The following is a 16,045-nucleotide window of genomic DNA, read 5'->3' as shown; positions in this document are numbered from 1 at the left end:
AAACACTTTCAAGTCAAGTGTATAATCAAAAGACACAGATATATATATATAGTCTTTGTTTAGAGATTTTCAAATATAAACAGAAAATGTATATATTCAGGAGTACCTTCAAGAAAATGAAAAGGATTATGTGTATTCATCTGTTTGTATTCTTTGTTGAAAATGGATCTTGGGAAGAGGGCTGCATATGCTGCTTTTATCAGTTAACAACAAAAGTTAGTGCATGCTGGTTGTGTTTGTTGAGTTTCTTTGCAGGGCAGGGATCAGGAAAGGAAGTTGTTTATTTTATAAGGGACCCCAACCCCAAACCAGAGCTTAAAACAATGCTAATACTCAAAGGCAAGTCTATGCAAGTTAGTCAATTTATAAATGATTTGTTTGGGGAGCTGAAAAATATATCTGCCTTTGATTTAACTCTACCAAAACAGTATAAAGATGTATTAAGTCCACTGTACCTCCATCTATAATGAGTGTTTGAATTAATGTTTTCTTTTTTAGTGAGAAGTTTTCTGTTAGCATTGGTACCGGTATCCATCAATCAGAAGAAAGGCCAGAGACTTAAACCACCTGCTAGGCTGAGTTAATGTTACCCACAATCTGGGGCTTGCTACATCCCTAAAGATTGATAAATAGTCAGGGTGTAGTGGCTCACACCTGTAATCCCAGCACTTTGGGAAGTCGAGCCAGGATTGCTTGAGCATAAGAATTTGAGACCAGCCTGGGCAATATGGCAAAACCCTAGCTCTATAAAAAATTAAAAATTGGCTGGGTGTGGCGGCATGCACCCATAGTCCTCAGCTACCGGAGAGGCTGAAGTGTGGAAGGTTGATGGAGGCGGCAGTGAGCTGTGATTGCACCATTGCACTCCAGCCTGGGTGACAGGCCAAGACCCTGTCTTAAAACAAAACACAAAAAAAGAGTTATTAATGTTAGGTTTTAGTCTAACATTTTTGGTTGCCTTCTCCTCATTTTTAAAAATCTATGTATAAATTAGAATATATGGATTTATCAATGCTAATATCAGTGGTGTATTAGTTTATTCTTTTTGATACTAGCAGTTACTTGAATAAGAAAATAAAGGTAGTCCAGCCCATTGATAGCCTTCTCTTTCACAAAGGTTTACAATTACAAGGGTGTACATACACAGCATCTCACTGATTTCCCCAACCCTGTGAGATGAATTGTCCCCACTCACCATGGAGAAATGTAGGCTCAGAGATGGAGTGACTTGATACATGGCACATGTGCAGTAGTGGTCGAGCAAAATCTTGAAGGCAGCCTTCTGCCTTTCAGCACACACCACGTCACGGAGAGACAGTGAACTGGAGGCACAAAGAACCTTACTTCTGCATGATCAGGAAATCCCACAGAAAACCCATACTCCTCCCATGCCGCATAGTTGTTCGTTTTTGTTTGTTTGTTTTTTGTTTTTTGAGATGGAGTCTTGCTCTGTCGCCCAGGCTGGAGTGCAGTGGCAGGATCTCGGCTCACTGCAAGCTCCAAGCTCCGCCTCCCGGATTCTCGCCATTCTCCTGCCTCAGCCTCTGAGTAGCTGGGACTACAGGCGCCCGCCACCTCGCCCGGCTAATTTTTTGTATTTTTAGTAGAGACGGGGTTTCACCATGTTAGCCAGGATGGTCTCGATCTCTTGATCTCGTGATCCTCCCACCTTGGCCTCCCAAAGTGCTGGGATTACAGGCGTGAGCCACTGTGCCCAGCGTTTTTAAAATTTATTTATTTATTTATTTATTTTTGAGACAAAGTCTTGCTCTGTCACACAGGCTGGAGTGCAGTGGTGCAGTCTTGGCTCACTGCAACCTTTGCCTCCTGGGTTCAAGCAATTCTCCTGCCTCAGCCTCCCAAATAGGGGGGACTACAGGCATGCACCACCATGCCTGGCTGTGTTTTGTATTTTTAGTAGAGATGGGGTTTCACCATGTTGGCCAGGATGGTCTCGAACTCCTGACCTTAAGCAATCACCCACTTCGGCCTCCCAAAGTGCTGGGATTACAGGTGTAAGCCACCACGCCTGACTTTTTTTTTTTTTTTTGAGATGGCATTTCGCTCTTGTTGCCCAGGATGGAGTGCAATGGTGCAATCTCTGCTCACTGCAACCTCCACTTCCTGGATTCAAGCAATTATCTTGCCTCAGTCTCTCTAGTAGCTGGGATTACAGGCGCCCACCACCATGCTTGGCTAATTTTTTGTGTTTTTAGTAGAGACAGGGTTTCATCGTGTTGGCCAGGCTGGTCTTGAACTCTTGACCTCAGGTGATCCACCCACCTGGGCCTCCCAAAGTTCAGGGATTACAGACCTGAGCCACTGCGCCCAGCCTCCATGCTCCATCTTTAATATTTTCTAGCTAGTAACCTTGACTGAGGAAGCCAGCCTTTTGGGGAGAAGTCGGTATCACTGAGGATATTATCAGCTTGGGTGTAGGGGTTGGTTTGTGGAGGTGGGGAAAGAATTGATGCCAAATAGACAGTCCTGGTGTTGGCAACATTACAAGTAGAGACAGTCCCCGACTTACAAGGTTCCACTTACAATTTTTTGACTTTACAATGGCATGGAAGTCATACACATACAGTGGAAACCTTATTTCAAATACCCATGCAGCAATTTGGTTTTTCCACTTTCAGTACAGTATATAATAAATTACATGAGGTATTCAACACTTTATTATAAAAAGGCTTTGTATTAGATAATTTTGCCCAACTGTAGGCTAATGTAAGTGTTCTGAGCATGTTTAAGGTAGGTTAGGCTGAGCTATGATGTGTGATGGGTTGGATATCTTAAATGCATTCTTGACTTACAATATTTTAAATTTACAGTGGGTTTATTGATATCGCACAGGTGTGCCTCAACTCTTCTCCAACGAGGTTCTTATTCTCTGCTGCTGTCCTCAGTTGCCCCCAAAGTTTCCTAACCATAGAATCACTCCAATTTTCAGTGACTAGGAATGGTTCTGCTGAGCTACTTGACTTTTTTCTGTTAGTCCTGCAAATAAATATTGCTAGGTATGTCATCACTTTGGAAATAGACAAAAGAACCTTTAGAAAACCCTCATAAGAAGATTTGCAAGAATAAACACAAATTATGAACAGTGGTCACTTCTGGGGAGAGGAAAATTTTCACTTTTTACCATTTTTGAAGTGTTTGTGTTTTAATGATTGCCTATCAGTTTTCATTAAAAAGCATAACGAAATACTTTTGAATCTATCAAAGTTCTATAACTACACAATGAAAAAAATTAGTATTTCTGCCTTTTGACATTTCTTTGACAATAACTCTTATTGATATCTTCTACCATTATTTTCCTTTTTATAAATTTATATGAAAAGTGGTTTGAAAGACATCACAGAGTGGTAGAAACGACCTACCATTTGCAGTCAACTGACATGGATTTGTGTCCCGGTTCCCTTGATTACTTGCTATGTGACCTTAGGTAAATCATTTCAGCTTTGTGAGCCTTACTTTCCTATGATATAAGGTTACTAAATAACGCTTATGGGTTCCCCTAAGTCGTTCATTGATAGATTAAGTTATTATTTCTATTATATGGCAGGATTGCTAGTAATCTCCTAGTATACATTCTTTTTTGTCTTTTACTATGATATGCCAGACCCTACTAGAACTCCTGGCTACCAAAGATATTCCTCAGCCTTTCTGGTAGTTAATGGGATATGAGCAGAACAAGAAGCAAAAAGCATGCCTCTCCCTTGAGCCCTTCCCCCTTTCGGCTTGGTGAAGTGCTGACTAAGGAGATGGGTTGGGAATCTACCTTCAATCATGTAGTAGAGGACAACACCACCCAGAATGCAGAAATAGAAGGAATTTGGGCTTTTAACTCTATGAAGCTGTCTTACTATACTATCCCCTATTGTTAGACTGTCATATGAAAGAGATATACACTTCTATCTTATTTATACTACTTTTCGTAAGTTGGGCTTTTGTTTAGCAGTGAAAGTTGGAATTTGGACTTGCAAGGGGAAACCAGGCTTATACTATTTTCCTCAACTATGGTGTTTTAATTAGTCTTTCTTTAATTCTCCAGTTCAATGATGTCTACTCTTTCATACTTTTTAGTGGCACTATTTCTCTGTGATTTAAACAAACAAGGGATATCCTAGTAGGAAACCATAATAAATTCTCAGCATATTCTAATTATGACTGATAGTCAGCTTGTTCCTATGGTTGTTTATAAATATACAATGTCCTGAGTTTGTTTTACTAGAGAAATGTCCATGAGTTCTATGTGCATGCTATAGTCATATACCATTAGCAGCTTTAATGACATGCTATAGTCAGAGTAAATGATCCTCAAGTATTTTTTTCTATAAAAAGTTTACAGCATCTTCAATGAGTCAACCCATCCTTGTTCCCTGGACATTATTGATCGAAGAAGACAAACTTGATGTGAGGGAGGCCAAATACCTTGAGAAGACATGGCAACATCTCTGCCCAACAGAGGCACACAGAGAGGAGGAGACAGTGAAGGCTGTATCCTGAATTATGCTGAATTTTAACCCTATCCTACATCCTATTCTTTAAAGTACAGGATTAGGGTCAAAAATAACTAATGTCACGGCCGGGTGCGGTGGCTCACGCCTGTAATCCCGGCACTTTGAGAGGCTGAGGCGGGTGAATCACCTGAGGTCAGGAGTTCGGGACCAGCCTGATCAATATGGGGAAGCCCCATCTCTACTAAAAATACAAAAATTAGTTGGGCGTGGTGGCAGGTGCCTGTAGTCCCAGCTACTTGGTAGGCTGAGACAGGAGAACTGCTTGAACCCAAGAGGTGGAGGTTGCAATGAGCCGAGATCGTGCCACTGCACTCCAACCTGGGTGATGGAGCAAAACTCTGTCTCAAAACAAACAAACAAACAAAAACTGATGGTACAACTCTCCAGTCATAACCTCACCTTACTTTCATTACCTAAATTATTTGCAACAAACTCTCATTGCCAAGGTAATCTGCTATTGACTATTCATTTGCAATCTTTTTGTTTGTTTGTTTTTGAGAGAAGGTCTTGCTTAGTTGCCCAGACTAGAACACAGTGGTGTGATCACAGCTCACTGTAGCCTCGACCTCCTGGGCTCCAGTGATCCTCCCACCTCAGCCTCTCTAGTGGCTGGGACCACAGGCAAGCACCACCATATTTGACTATTTATTTTTATTTTTATTTTTGGAGTGACAAGGTCTCACTGTGTTGCCCAGGCTGGTCTTGAACTCCTAGGCTCAAGGGATCATCCAACCTCATTTGAGGAATGTTAAGAAATGAAAAGTGCTGATATTACAGAGGTGGGCCTCTGCACCTGACTATTCATTGCAATCTTAAAGAACCTTACTCACCAATATATTGATGTCCGCTACTTCTACCTAAGAATTGAGGAAAAAAGATAAAAAGAAAATATGATAGGTACAACCTAGCCTTAGAGTTACATATCCTGGGCTATCCAGGACAGTCATAGGTTACACAACTGGATTTATATGCTGGATTTATACCCAGCATAATTGTTAACAATGCCCCTTTCCGGCTCAGAAGTGTTTCAGATGGTCACTCTAACGAGATTAGATGCAAAAGAGATCTTGTGTAAGGCAGAGGATACTTACATGTTGAAATGATGTGGGGATGACAGAAAAAGTTATGAAATTTTCTTTGCTGGAGGCTTCTAAAATTTATTATCCAACTGAATATCCTAAGAAAATGTGTCATATCCAAGGGGCTGAGCAATAAATTTTGTTTCTGATGCTGTTAGAAGCAGATAAATTTTGAAATGTGTCCTGGGTAAACTGTTGGCCATAGGGATATATAAATTCATGTTATATATTAATATATCCAGAAGCTCCTAATTCATGCTTGGATTATTTTAGTATTTAACCTAATATCTTTAACGAAATCTTAGCTATGTTCTTGATTTTTGTTTATATTTGTTTTTCCTAACCATAAGCACATGTCAGAGTCCATTCAGTGTCACTAAAATAGTCTCAGAGCCATTTGCTGTTACCTCTCCTATCATCAGCAACTCTTACGAACAAGTCACAGAGAATGTGCAAGCAAAGCGTGCCAGAGATGGAAAATTAAAAATGGAATGCTATCAGTGATTCTTGACTTCTGATCCAATAGCTTTTTGCTAAAGCTGTTTTCATAGGTTTCAGTGCAATATCTGGCCCATACATCTACTTCTTGTTGTTACATTTCATTTCTATTGCTTAATTATAAGCTCCTGGTTCCTTATTTTTCATGATGCAGACTGCTGACTGTTTCCCAATATATCAAATTTCTCCTTGTCTATGGTAATGTCAATTCCCCTCTATATGGTAATATAGCTGCCCAGCTACAGACTAAAGACATTCATCAGTCCCTTTGAAGCCAGGTGTGGCCATCTTATTAAGTCCTTGACTATTGAATATGAAAAGAAGATGTGTATATTATTTCTACATTGTTTACTTAGTGACAACTTCTTGCCCTAGACTTGTTTTCTAACCCCTTACTTAAAACTGGAGAACAGATGTGCCAGTCACCCAGCTTTGACCACGAAGATGATGACAATGCCCTGACGCCTTGCTACTTAGAGTGTAGGCTTGGACTAACAGTATCAGCATCACCTGGGAGCTTTTTAGAAATACAGAATCTCGGGCCGGGCGTGGTGGCTCACGCCTGTAATCTCAGCACACTGGGAGGCCAAGGCGGGTGGATCACGAGGTCAGGAGATCAAGACCATCCTGGCTAACACGGTGAAACCCCGTCTCTACTAAAAATACAAAAAATTAGCCGGGCGTGGTGGCGGGCGCCTGTAGTCCCAGCTACTCGGGAGGCTGAGGCAGGAGAACAGCGTGAACCCGAGGGGCGGAGCTTGCAGTGAGTGGAGATTGCCCACTGCACTCCAGCCTGAGCGACAGAGCGAGACTCCGTCTCAAAAAAAAAAAAAAAAAAGAAAGAAAGAAAGAAAGAAACACAGAATCTCAGGCCCCACTCCAGGCCTGCTGAATGAGAATCTGCATTTTAGCATGATCCACCAGTGGTTTAACTCCATGTTAACATTTGAGAAATACTGCCTTAATAGGGTATAATGGAACAACAAAATGGAAGAAATCTAGGTCTATTAATTATTTTGTTGAGCAGGGCTATCTACTAGCCTGGTCTGCCCACCTATGGACTGTTATGAGAAAGCACAGTGAAATTCTATCTTACTAAATCATTGAATTTTGGGGTCTCTTTTTGATCTCTATTCTAACTCATATAGTTTTTATTTCTTGTAATAAGAAACCTACTTTTTAAAGCTCTGCTAGAGTCTTGTGGAGAAAGAGATGAGAAAGGATGTTATTTCCTTTTGGACTATTCTGGAGTAGTCCCTCCACCTTTTAGAGGAGTACCTAAATTTAACTCAGGCTATGTTGATTTATCTGGGACTGGGTGAGTGGGGAGTGCTCTTACCCCATCCTCCTGAGCATTACTCTCCATATTCCAACTATCATTTTTGGTCTCCTTGAGGATGCTGAGTTAAGAAACTCAATATAAATATTAAATGAGTTGAATACAAAATGTCTCTGGAGATGGTTTCATCATTTTTTTTTTTTTTTTCCAGAAGACCCAAATTTGAGCTGGCAGCATTAATCAAATAGACCACATTTGTTATAAAGTACATTAGAGCATGCATGCTCTCCTTTTAATATATAGACTCTCACCCACTATTTAACAACTATTTTCTCCTTACTTCTTCCTTTCCATTCCTGGTTTGGTAAATATGTCCTCTAGACTTGCAATTCCCGTACTTCAAACCAACAAATATTTACTAAATGCCTCTTAAGGCATTGTGCTAGGCATTAGGTTAGATGCTAGATATACAGTAGTGATTAAGAAAAACTAGATCTGAGGCCAGGCATGGTGGTTCACGCCTGTAATCCCAGCACTTTGGGAGGCTGAGGTGGGTGGATCACCTGAGGTCAGGAGTTCGAGACGAGCCTGGCCAACATAGTGAAACCCATCTCTACTAAAAATATAAAAATTAGCTGGGTGTGTTGATGCATGCCTGTAATCCCAGCTACTTGGGAGGCGAAGCACAGGAATTGCTTGAACCCGGGAGGTGGAGGTTGCAGTGAACCGAGACTGCACCACTGCACTCCAGCCTGGGCACGATCTTGGCGCACTGCAACACTGCAACCAACCAACCAACCAACCAAACAGAAAACCCAGAAAAAACAGATCTGGACTCTGGCCTCACGCATAGCTTACAGTCTAAGTGGGCAGAAGATCAATGAACAAGTAATTACACAGCTGAAGAATTTTAAGAAATGAAAAGTACTTAAAATTTTTGTACTAATGTTTATTGACTGAATAAAGGGAGAAAAATAAATTGACCATTAAGCACCTTTTCTCCAAGCCTCCAGGGCAACAAGTAACTCTCCCTTACTTCCCCTTTCCTGCCTTTCTTTCTCATTGCTTTGGGTTCATATTGGTTCTTTTGCCTGTGAAAGAGAAGTTAGATAATTAATCAGCTAAAAATAAGGATTCACAGCTAATGCACTTGGAAAGGGATCGAAAAGGAACTTGGCAAGATAAAAATACAGTCTTGCACCACACAACGTCATTGTGGCCAAGGACAGACTGCCTATAGGATGGTGGTTCCATAAGATTAAAATGGAGCTAAAAATTTCCTATTCGCCTAGTGACATTGTAGCTATCATAACGTTGGAGCAAAACACATTACTCCCATGTGTGTGGTGATGCTGGTTGTAAATTAACCTATTGTGCTGCCAGTTGTATAGCACATACGATTATGTGCAGCACATACAATGATGTGTGGTACATAACAGTTTGATAATGATAAACTTACTGGTTTACATATTTACTGTACTATATTTTATCATTATATTAGAGTGTACTCCTTCTATTTATGAAAATAAAAAGTTAACTGTAAGATGGTCTCAGGCAGGCCTTTAGGAGGTACTCCAAAAGAAGGCACTATTATCATAGGAGATGGCAGCTCCATGTGTATTACTGACCCTGAAGACCTTTTAGTGGGACAGGATGCAGTAGTGGAAGATACTGATATTGATGATCCTGACCCTATGTAGGCCTAGGTAAAGTGTGTGTTTGTGCTTAGTTTTTAACTAAAATGTAAAAAAGTTTAAAAAAATGATAAAAGTAGAAAAAAGCTTATAGAATAAAGACATAAAAAATAAAATATTTTTGAACGACTGCAAAATGTATGTTTTAAGATGTGTTATTACAGAAGAGTCACCATGTTTAAAAAAATTGAGTTTATAAAGTAGATAAGTTACAGTACGCTATGGTTAATTTATTATTAGTGAAAGAAAAATATTTTAAAATAAATTTAGTGTAGTCTAAGTGTAGTGTTTGTAAAGTATACAATACCGTACAGAAATGTCTTAGACTTTCACATTTGTTCACTACTCACTCACCAACTTACCCAGGGCAACTTCCAGCCCTGTAAGTTTCATTCGTAATAAATGCCTTATATAGGTGTGCTATATGATATTTTATTTTTACTGTATTTTCCTATTTTACAATTTTCCTATGTTTAGATACACAAACATTTACCATTGTGCTACAATTGCCTACAGTATTCAATACACTAACATGCTGTACCGGTTTGTAACCTACAAATTAGGAGCAATAGACTATACCTAACACCCGAGGTGTTAGCAGGCTATACGATCCAGTTTTGCGTAAGTACCTTCTATGATGTTTGCATAACAGCAAAATTGCCTAAGGATGCATTTCTCAGAATGTATCCCCATCATTAAGCAATACATGACTGTAGTTACATTTTGGTGAAAAACTTGTGGCTTACTTTCTTTTCCTTGATATTAGTATATTTATTGTACAAATATATTAAAATTGGGAATACAAAAGGTGTGTTTGTGTGTGTGTTAATCTTTTAAATCAGTTTCTATGGGAAGCAAGGTTGCATTTCATGTGCACATTCCATTCTCTCACTGTGGCTCACTGAGAATGACTAATATCATTTTTCTTCCTTCTAGCCTAATACAGACAAGTCACTGTGACATTCAGTTTCTGATATTTGGTCAATAGATGGCTCAGATTTTTGTATTGCCAAACAATTTGAAGCTTTAAATATTATTTTTATTTAGTATTCACACATGATAATTTTCTTGGAGGTATCAGTCAAAGGCCAAGGTCTTTTCCACACAATACCACTGACCTTCCTTCAAAATCCATGGATGCAAAAGAACAGATAGTAGATTGATAATTGGTGAAATAAAGAGGGAGTTGCTCCAGACAGGAGATGAAAGTTGCTGCTATTGAGACCAACAAATGAAACTAAACTGTTTGATTTATCTATTACTGTATAAAAAGTTAAACCAAAAGGTAGTGATTTAAAACAGCCATATTTTTGCCCATAATTCTCCAATTTGGGCAGGGCATGGTGGTGGCAGCTTATCCCATGCTATGTGGTGCTGGATAGGGTGACTCACCTGTGCTGGAGAGTCTGAGGTGGCTTCATTCACATGTCTGGAGCTCCAGTGGGAGTGGCTGAAATGTGAGGTGTGACTGGCTTTTTTCTCTTTATACAGCCTCTCTGTCCATCATGGTCAATGAACTCTTTATCAAACAGCATCCTATTAAATCATTTGATTCTCACATCAATCTGTAAGGTTGTGTCTTAAGAACTGAAAAAAAAAAATGGAGGCCTTTTACTTAGTCTTGTTTTCCCACTCAACCTGTATTTTTCTTGGAACTATATGTATTTATATATTTCTATAAGCAATTTATTTACTTTAGTTTATTGTAGGTATTCTTATAAACTATCCTAATTCTGCAGTACAGATACAAAGATAAATATATGGTTTGTAACATAAATATGTTACTATTTATCTATCTTAAATCAGGCTCTGGGAGGTTTAGTAACTTGATCAAGGTTATATGCCTAATGCATGACAGAGTCTAACTTGGTACTCAACTTTTCTGAAACCGTGAGAGCTAAATAATAAAATCCTAATCATATTATCTATTTAAGATTTTCTTAAACCCCTAGGTTATAGAAGGATCACATAATTATTAAACATAGAAAAAAATTGAATATAGCAATTTTTTTTTTTTTTGAGACGGAGTCTTGCTCTGTCACCCAGGCTGGAGTGCAGTGGCACTATCTCGGCTCACGGCAACCTCCATCTCCTGGGTTCAAGTGATTCTCCTGCCTCAGCCTCCTGAGTAGCTGGGATTACAGACACCTGCCACCACGCCCGGCTAATTTTTTGTACTTTTAGTAGAGATGGAGTTTCACTATGTTAGCCAGGCTGGTCTCGAACTCCTGATCTTGTGATCTGCCCGCCTCAGCCTCCCAAAGTCCTGGGTTTACAGGCATGAGACACCGTGCCTGGCAGCAAATAATTTTGTAAATTTTTAATTAGGTATAGTCACCATGTTGTAAAATAGAGCTGTTGAACTTATTTTAACTAATTTGAACTTATTTAACAGAAATTTTGTATCTTTTGATCAACATTTTCCTAAGCCCCCTACCCTCTCCAGCCCCTGGTAACCACCATTCTACTCTCCACCTCTCTGCGTTCAACTTCTTTAGATTCCATATGTGAGATCATGTAGTATGTGTCTTTCTGTGCCTGGCTTATTTCACTGAACAGAACGTCTTTCAGGCTCATTCATGTTGCCACAAATGACACAATTTCCTTCCTTTTAAAGACTAAATAATATTCCATTGTGTACATATACCACACTTTCTTTATTCATTCATTCATTGCTGGACACTTGGGTTGATTCCAAATCTTAACTGTTGTGAATAGTGCTTCAATGAATGTGGAAGTGCAGCTGTCTCTTCTATTGCACATACTGATTTCATTTCCTTTAGATATATACTCAGCAGTGAGATTGCTGGATCATATCATGGGGTCTATTTTCAATTTTTTGAAGAACCTCCATACTGTTTTTTCATAATGAGTGTTCTAATTTACATTCCCACAAGCAGTGTATAAGGGTTTCCTTTTTTCCCCATCCTTGCCAACATGTTATCTTTCATCTTTGCAATAGCCATTCTGATAGCTGCGAGGTGATCTCTCTCACTATGGTTTTAATTTGCATTTCTCTGTTGATTAGTGATCCTGAACATTTTTTATATACTTCTTGGCCACTTATGTGTCTTATTTTGAGAAATATCTATTCAAACCATTTACCCATTTTTATATTAGATTGTTTTCTTACTATTGAGTTGAGTTTCTTACATATTTTGAATATTAACCTCTCATCAGATGTATAACAGATAATTTTACAAAGTAATATCTTATTTAAACTTCAGTTTACTTGAATTCCATTCAGTAAACACTTATTCAGCGATTACTCCATGCCAGGTGCTGATCCGTGTGCTTAGACCACATCTCTGAACAAAACAGATATTCCTGCCCTCGCAGAACTTACTCCGTAAAAGTGACATTTAGTAAACAAAACAACCAAATCATTTTACTGTGGGAAGAAGAATTTGCTAATGTTGTTGTGCAGAGATTGAGCAGAAACTTATAGTGATGATTTCATGTCATGGTATTAGTTTTTTTTTTTTTTTTTTTTTTTTTTTTGAGACGGAGTCTCGCTCTGTCGCCCAGGCTGGAGTGCAGTGGCCCGATCTCAGCTCACTGCAAGCTCCGCCTCCCGGGTTTACGCCATTCTCCTGCCTCAGCCTCCCGAGTAGCTGGGACTACAGGCGCCCGCCACCTCGCCCGGCTAGTTTTTTTGTATTTTTAGTAGAGACGGGGTTTCACCGTGTTAGCCAGGATGGTCTCGATCTCCTGACCTCGTGATCCGCCCGTCTCGGCCTCCCGGTATTAGTTTTTAAAAATATTGTTGTTAAAGAAAAATTGAACTCTGCCAATCTCTACTTAATTGAGAAATCTGTATGAGCTTTACCCTTGGTGATGTCTCTTTAAGCCCTTGAACTTCTCTGTCAATGATTTTTATGCAGATTCACAATTAAAAATCTAAAGTGTTCTTCATGTCCCCACCACTACTCCTCTCCTCTTAGGCTGACCCTGAGAAGACAGACTGCCAACGCTTCATGCATGACCCTTAATTTTATTCTTACCCTTCACAGTTGAACACAAATGTCAGCTTAAGTCCAATAATCATCTATTTGAGATGTAGATCTGCCATGTAGGGGATATCTTTTATTATGTCACAATTTTTTGTTATGGCTTTTCACACATTAGAAGGGCAAATGCAATTAGCTATTCAAATAACAGAACAAGCAAAAATTGCTGCATAAAGATAATGACGCCATCCTAATTGAACCCACGAATCCTGGCCCAAGGCACCGCTAGTTGAGAGTTCAAATTCATGCTCACTGGGTGATATGTGGAAATTGTTACTAGTTTAGTGAGTGTCAATGTGCAATGTATAAGATTTCACACATTAAAAAGATACAAAGTTGAAGCAGGGCACAGTGGCTCACGCCTGTAATCCCAGCACTTTGGGAGTCTGAGGCAGGTGAATCATGAGGTCAGGAGTTCGAGACCAACCTGACCAACTTGGTGAAACCCTGTCTCTACAAAAATTACAAAAATTAGCTGGGTGTGGTGGCGGGTGCTTATAATCCCCGCTACTCAGGAGGCTGAGGCAGGAGAATCGCTTGAACCCAGGAGGCAGAGGTTGCAGTGAGTCGGTATTATGCCACTACACTCCAGCCTGGGCAATAGAGTGAGACTCCATCTCAAAAACAAAAACAAAAGATACAAATTTGGAAATTTGAGAACCATCTTTATGAGAACAGCTCCGATTCCTGAAGTTCTTACAATTCAACTATGAAGGCCAGATAGATATTTTAAAATATCAGGAAACAATAAGGTCACAAGGGGAAAAACCAAAGAAATGATACAAGGACCAAACTGATGGATGGAGTAGCAAACAGGATATTTTGATGCAGATGATATACTAGGTGCTTGATAACATTAAGTCATTTAATCTTCATGACAACACAGTTTTACTAATTAGAATTTTGAACAACATGCAAGGGCCATTAAGGAACTTTCTTACGGACACCTGGTTAGAAAGTAAGAAAACCAGTTTGCCTACCTTTAAAGCTCAAATGATGAACATTTAAATTGATTAACAATTTGATTGCACTGGATCCAATTGAACTGAACATTTCCCAGGTCTTTCCAGCTTTTTCATAAGGCTTTGAAGATACCATGAAGGAATGTACTTGGAATTAGAACCACTGGATTTTGAACCCTGACTGTGCTACTTCCTACTGGCAACACTTTGCATCAGTCCATTTCACATCTTCAAAACAGGAAGGACGATACCTACCACATACACAGCCTTGTGGGTACATACTAGATACCTCTGTGAATGGGGTCAACACGGTGCTTGGTCCACAGAATGCCCTGAGTAAAAACATGCAAGGTGAACAGGCCCAATCGTTATTCCTTCTCCATTTGAGGCTGGAAACAATGGAAGATCAACAGTCATCCCAGTCTGGTTCTTACAGATTGAAGAAGAAGATGAACAGTTAGCCTAGTCTGGTTCACAGGCTCAAGAGGCGCTTGAAACAGCTTTCTAAATGAGGTTTGGGAGTTCTTTGTGGATTTCAATTACCCATCTTACTGCTGGACCTCATTAGCACACGTAATTGGAAACTGGCTCTGTATAATAAGGACAACAGGAGTCTCCAGCTCTGAGGCAGTTACTCTGGTGTTACTCACTCTCCACCCCCTCATGAGCACCTCAGTGGTCACTCCTCAGACACAACCTCAGAAGCCTGGGAGAAAGAACCAAAATTCTTCCATTACTATATTTTCTGTGGGAGCCTATATGGGAGATTTTTGTTTCACACCATATATTTGTGACATATGAATAAACAATGGCAATATAAAAGGTCTTATGGAAATCTTCAATATTGGTTTCCTCAAAACACACATTCTTTTTTTTTTTTTTTTTTTTTTGAGACAGAGTCTCACTCTGTTGCACAGGCTGGAGTGCAGTGGCATGATCTCGGCTCACTGCAAACTCTGCCTCCCGAGTTCATGCCATTCTCCTGCCTCAGCCTCCCGAGTAGTTGGGACTACAGGTGCCCGCCACCATGCCCGGCTAATTTTTTGTATTTTTAGTAGAGACGGGGTTTCACCATGTTAGCCAGGATGGTCTCGATCTCCTGACCTCGTGATCCGCCCGACTTGGCCTCCCAAAATGCTGGGATTACAGGTGTGAGCCACCACGCCCGCCTAGAACACACATTCTTAGGGGGGACAATGTTGCAGCCAAGAAGGTGAAAGTTGGTTCTTAGGAAGGTTAAAAGAAATCTTAAATATAAAAATGTTTTGTGGCCCTTCATCGTACGTAAACAGATATAAGGCATGTACGTGGTATTAAAATTTCATGGGGAATGAATGATCAGAAAAGATCTAAAAAGGCTACTTAATGGGCAGAGAGTAGGGATAAAAGCAGGAAAAAAGGTTGAGATAACATGGCTTTAGAAGGAGCATGAAGTTCTCCAGATCAGTTTTTGGCTCCAGGAAAGAGGCAGAAGATAGCTATTCTTGCGGCTCCATTCTCTGTTACAGGTGGTTCTGATTCCTCATGACAATGATTAAAGGGGAGGGTTCTGAAGACAGGCTGCTTGTGTTGAAGCCCAGTTCAGTCACATAGCTCTGTAACATCTTGAGCTGGTTAATTCATGTCTCAATGCCTCATTTTTTTCATCTGCAAAATGACTACTGTAATATCGAGCATTTCATGTTGTTGTGAGGGATATAGGACCAAGCCTACATTTTGAAAAAGATAGGAGCAGAAGCCACTCTGCCTTTGTGAAAGAGCTCTGGTTCCCTTTAATCTACATTCTCTAGGTGATCAAATCCTTGCAACATACTTAAACAAACAAACAAACAAACAAACAACAACAACAACAAAACCGTGGGCAGGGTGCAGTGGCTCATGATCGTAATTTCCGCACTTTGGGAGACCGAGTTGGTAGGATCACTTGAGATCTGGAGTTTGAGCCTGGCCAACATGGTGAAACCCCAATTCTACTAAAGAAATACAAGGATTAGCTGGGT

General features: G+C 39.9%; 1 long non-coding RNA gene across 2 annotated transcripts; it reads right to left on the bottom strand.

The window, feature by feature from the left end:
- Positions 1 to 1,170: 1,170 nt before the first annotated feature.
- On the bottom strand, positions 1,171 to 14,853 carry LOC105498349 (uncharacterized). Of its 2 annotated transcripts, none has more exons than XR_011609235.1 (3): positions 14,301 to 14,853; positions 10,466 to 10,660; positions 1,171 to 1,322 (listed from the first exon to the last, which is right to left on the bottom strand). It is a non-coding gene; the product is annotated as an uncharacterized lncRNA (long non-coding RNA). The 2 variants fall into 2 exon arrangements; XR_011609233.1 differs by lacking the exon at positions 1,171 to 1,322 and adding an exon at positions 8,359 to 8,470.
- Positions 14,854 to 16,045: the final 1,192 nt, after the last annotated feature.

The sequence above is a fragment of the Macaca nemestrina genome, chromosome 1 (assembly GCF_043159975.1).
Source record: "Macaca nemestrina isolate mMacNem1 chromosome 1, mMacNem.hap1, whole genome shotgun sequence".
Classification (NCBI taxonomy): domain Eukaryota; kingdom Metazoa; phylum Chordata; class Mammalia; order Primates; family Cercopithecidae; genus Macaca; species Macaca nemestrina.
Note: the sequence above shows the minus strand (reverse complement) of the source record. Positions and strands in the feature narration are given on the sequence as shown.